We start from the raw sequence: 5,468 nt of genomic DNA, 5'->3' as shown, positions 1-5,468 counted from the left end.
TTCCATTTGTTTTTGCTTTCAAATAGTTTAAGTTATGAAATACAATTAAGGCATACAGGTACAATTTAGCACTCTGGGAGGCTGAGGCAGGAGGATTGCAAGTTCAAACTCAGCCTGGGGAATTTAACAAGACTCTGTCTTTACAACACACACAAAAAGGATACAACTTAACAAATAAAGGAACTACTGCTTCAATAAAAACAAGAACGAGAACTCACAACGGAACATTGCTGAAGCACTTCCCACCTCCCTTGGCTGGCGAGTCTCCCCCTCCCCTTACCCAGGTGGCTGCCTGCAGGGTAAGCAAGTCCTTGCTTCTGCTTGTAGTTATCACCTTAGACAATAGAGTTGGATTTTCCTCATTTTGACCCTTGGTGTCATACATATTCTTCTAGGCTTTCCTTTTTTTCATTTCCCATTGTCCTTTTCAGATTCATCATGTTGTTTCATCTTGTTAGAGTCTTTTGCTTGTTCTGTGTGAGACTGTACTGCTCCTCGTGCTCTATCTAGTTAATCAATTTTGCAGTTGTTTATAGTTCTGACTGAACTCATTTTTCTCCTTCCTTCCTTCCTTCCTTCCTTCCTTCCTTTTTTTTCCCCCCTGTGGTACTGGGAGTTGAACCCAGGGAAGTGCTCTGCCACTGAGCTACATTCCCAGCCCTTTAAACTTTATTTTATTTTGAGAGAGAAGGTCTCACTAAGTTGCCTGGGCTGGCCTCAAACTTTCAATCTTCCTTTCTCAGCCTCCCAAATAGCTGGGATTGCAGGTGTGCACCACCATACCCAGCTGCGACTGCACATTCTTGTCATGTATGCTGGCTCATGTCCACTCCAGTGTCTCTTGGGGATGCTGGGACACAGGGCATGATTGGCTTTGAGCTTTTTCACTTCTCGATACATCGTAAGCATTTATCCAGGTCAGCTTTGGCAAATGTTGTTTTGAAAGGTTTTCTAATATTGAATATTAGAAAGATTTCTAAAATTCAACTCAAATTTTAATATAGTTTCCAGTCTTGCCCTATTACAACATGACTGAATATGTGATCTTAATGAATGAACGAGATCAAATCCATGGATAAATTGGCTAGCCCATCTTCCTCCGTACTTGTTACACCACAAATCTTATCTTCTTTCATTTATGATTCATAAAGCAATTACGTAGGAAGAACTGACCTCAAAGCACCCATTAAGAAATAGCTATTTGACTCTTCCTGCAAGCGGCCTGAGTTGACCTGTGAAAATGGTTCACTACACTCCTGATCCAGAAAATCATCCCACAAAATCACCCAAATCAAGAGGCTCAATCAAATGTTGATGTTCACTTTAAGAACACTGGGAAAACTGCCCAGGCCATCAAGGGTATACATATCTGAAAGGCCACCAAGTATCTGAAGGATGTCACTTTAAAGAAGCAATCTGTGTCATTCTGGCATGACAGTAGTGGAGTTGGTAGGTGTGCCTAGACCAAACATTGAGGCTGGACATAGGGTCAGTGGCCCAAATAGAGTGCTGAATTTTTGTTGCACATGCTTGAAAATGTGGAGCAATGCTAAACTTTAGGGTTTCAACATAGATTCTCTGACCATTGAACATATCCAGGTGAACAGAGCATCCCAGGTGCACTGCTGGACTTACAGAGCTCCTGGCCAGATTAACCCATACCTGAGAAACAAAAACTTATGGCATGGGAACAAATTAAGCACAAAATAAATGCAAATAAAAGTAAAAAAAAGAAATAGGTGTTTTTCTGGGCAAAGTGACATGTCCTTGTGGTCTCAGATACTCAGGAAGTTGAGGCAAGAGGATCACTTGAGCCAGGGAGTTCAAAGAAAAAAAGAAAATAAAAAGAAAATATGGAACTAGATATTCTCATGTATTCGTAGAAGCTAAAAAAGACCCAGGAAGTCAAATGGTGGTTACCAGATCCTAGGAAGAATGTCAGAGGAGAGGTAGAGAGGATGGCTAGTGGGGACAGTGGTGTAGTTGGAGAAGACGAATGTGCTCTAGTGTCCTAGCATTAGGATAAAATACCTCTGGTTGACAACAATTAATTGAATATTTTGAGATAGTTACTAGAGAGGATTTTTATCAAATTATGTATGCCTGAGGTGATACATGTCACTTACTCTGACCATCAGAGATTATATCCAGGCATTGAAAGATCCCACCATACCCCATAAATATGCACAATTATCATGTGTCAATTACAAACGAAATATATTTTATTAAAGATACTTATATCTTTAATGTTTATGTTTTCATTTGTGAAATGGAAGTATTAGCTACACATCAAAGGGTTATTATATAGGTTAATGTACATGTAAAATGATTGGAACACTGCCTGGCACAAAAATCAGTACAATAAGTGTTGTAACTATCAAAATTTTTATATATGCATCACATCCTTCTGTAGAAGTGTATAATTTATATTTATTAAATGAAACGTCACATCCTACAATTATTATTCATCAATTAAAATTATTTCAATGTTCTATTATGAAAATATATAACATCCTGCTGGACAAGGAGGACAGAATAATGTAGTAAGGTTATGCAAAGTGCAAGCTGCTGTGATCCTAAAGGGGAGACTGCCAAAAGTGATTCAGGATAATTTACCATCTCTCTCCACCCTGGGAGAGAGATTTAAAATAAAATTGTGACCAAACTGCATTTTAGGGTTAAGGAAATGAAAACATTGTTGTAATAGACTCTAGTCTCATTCACTGCCAACAGACCACCATCACTTTTAGCAAGCTACTGAAATGTTCACAACTGTACATGTCAACAGACAATCAGCTGACATGATCACCCAAAACTAGAACATAAGTTACAGAACACTGAGATTATAAACACAAGAGTCCATATTTCTAGAATACTGAACAAGAGGTATCTGTGGCTTGACAGTACTCAGACAGGAATCTGTGGCATCCTTTTTAAACTATTTTATATTTCTACAATGAAATCAAGCTATTAATTTCATGTTTATTTTAGAAGGATCTTTCTCAAGATTATTAATTTGAATCTGATCAAATCATAATCACTCCTTAAATTTTTCTCTCAACTAATCATTTCCATTCTGCTACCTATGGTTCAATTTACGCTTTATTCTATGATAGCCAGAGCTTATTCCACAGGATCTGATCTATACAATTATGTGTTAGAGACAAAATATTTTCAGGTTTGTTTTCAAATGATATTCTACAAAGAATATATCAAGTTTTCAAGTTTACAGAAAATCGTACTACAACTGACCATACAATTCACCAATATAAATGCCTTAACAGTTGTTTATTCCCTTGTTTAAGTAACACTAATAAGCCTTAATGCATATGGCCACCACCTGTTTTTCCCCTGTGCTATCCTTCTGACACTTACATAAGAACATCTCAACTCAATAACTAAATTTTACAACCCCTGTTATGTCAATCACATGGTGATGCACAAAAATCCCAATTTCATCAATTTTTAACACATTGGAAGTACATTTATTTACCTAATACTGAAGAACTGTGCCTTACTTTATTAAAAACAAAGATAGCCACATCAGTTTAATTCCATACATATACTACCTATTAAATTTATTAAAAATTGTAGTAAACATAATAAACTAGTGCTCCAAATGTATGCTGTTCAGGTGGAAGACACAAGAGAAGACACAATAGAGACCACCTTGCAATAAAAAGTACAAATTCCTTCTACAGAGATGGAGAAATAAAAGGACAAATCTAGGTGTCCAAAAGACAATTCACTGTACATATTTTATTTACAGTTTTGTACACTGTGTTAATATTAATGGGACCACTTTTCTACTTGAGCCATTTGTAACCAAAGCAAAATAACCTAAGTAATACAAAGTATTAAAATACAGCATAAAGATACAAAAACAGACATACTAATTCTAGTTAGGAATGTAGTTATGATGTTATATTTTTTAATAATCCACAATCGTGTTTAGGAAATCACACAAACATAGATCACTGATTTGAATGAAATGCACAAATTTGTAGCAAAGCTTTGTAGTTATAAAAAAAATTACCAAAGAATGCACAAAATTAATGTTTATTCCACCCTTGTGTCATATTCCTGGATCCTTTACCAATGTTACATGAGGAAAAAACTAAAGCAAAACAAATGAAAAACTGAAATCAGAATCACTAATGTTATTAAGTGGGGAAACAAATAAATTAAAATCTAGCAGCCATCAGCAAGAGTACACCAAAGATAATGCTGTCAAAAGAAACAAAGATGATTGCTAGAAAACTGTATGCATCATACTCTTTCAAACCAGGAAAATATGCTCCTGCATACAATGGAACGTAATGTTTTTCTTCCTGTTAAGGTATAGAAATACAAGCTCTTTTTTGAGTATTGTAAATCGGTAAAATGTGTTTGTAATGGTAATTCTACTAGGTTATTACAGAGTGGACCAGGAACACATTTATGGATTCTAGGGATGCTGTGTACTATAATTCTTTGATTGGGATGGTGGATACTGTAGCAAAAATTAAAAAACAAAACAAAACAAAAACCACAGAAGTACTAGACAAAAGGCGAATGAAACTTCTCTTATATCTTAGCAACATTTAGATGGAATCAAATTTAAATGCAGTCCACTCTGCTTTTGAAGAGGCTTTGGTTCAGCTCCCAAATCTCGATTGCTTGACGCAGTCTCCTATGAGAATACTCAGAACGTGTCTTCTTAAGCAACAAACCTATTTTTAGTGGTGGAGCCGCTCTTACTAGCTGTGTCAGCATGGGACTGATAACCAATGACTACCTTTGGAGGAAGTCCTAACCTTTCCTTGTATACTCTCCCTATATGTTGAACAGCCTCTCTGTTATCACATTCAGTAGTCCATATTGCTATCTTATCACCTTTAGCTCTAACATTAACAATAGCTCCACACACATCATCACTGTAGTCATCAAATGATTCTCCAGTAAGGCACAGCAGTGTCTCTAGCCAAAAGCGATCGAGGTCACTTTGTCTCTGCTGCTTGTTCAATGTGATTAGCCATCGTCCTCTGCATTTATTTTTCTCATCTTTCCACATGGGCTCAATACCATCCTTAAAAAGTGAGTAGTCACAGCCAGGCATTAAATTACTAGACAACTGGATATGGTTGTACAGAGCCTAAGAGTCTTGAACAGTATCAAACTTAGAGATCAGTCGAAGGTTTGCTTGCCAAGTTTTACTTTTATCATTTTAAAAAAACCAGAGTGCCCATCTGTTCTGAAGAGGATGTTTAATATAGTGTTAATCTAACCTCCTGGTTAGATTCTGTTTTCTCCTCTTCTGCTGGTGGGGGATTAGGAGTAGGGGTGGTTTCCGGTTCCACAGTTTCCAGCCATCTTAGATCGATCTCAAATGAAATATATTCTAAAGAGAAATAAATATTCACATTATTTGAAAAGTGAAGGTATTCAGAACAGAGGCCATTCTCGGGAAGGGAATATGGAGCATGAAG

The 5,468-nt window shown here is 36.6% G+C and overlaps 1 pseudogene; it reads right to left on the bottom strand.

Moving 5' to 3' along the window:
- Positions 1 to 4,571: 4,571 nt before the first annotated feature.
- LOC101721917 (eukaryotic translation initiation factor 4E pseudogene) lies at positions 4,572 to 5,253 on the bottom strand (annotated as a pseudogene).
- Positions 5,254 to 5,468: the final 215 nt, after the last annotated feature.

Source organism: Heterocephalus glaber, unplaced genomic scaffold (assembly GCF_053883595.1).
Source record: "Heterocephalus glaber isolate CG9 unplaced genomic scaffold, H.glaber_assembly_v1.0 deba00000071, whole genome shotgun sequence".
Lineage (NCBI taxonomy): Eukaryota > Metazoa > Chordata > Mammalia > Rodentia > Bathyergidae > Heterocephalus > Heterocephalus glaber.
This window is presented reverse-complemented; position numbering and strand designations above follow the sequence as displayed.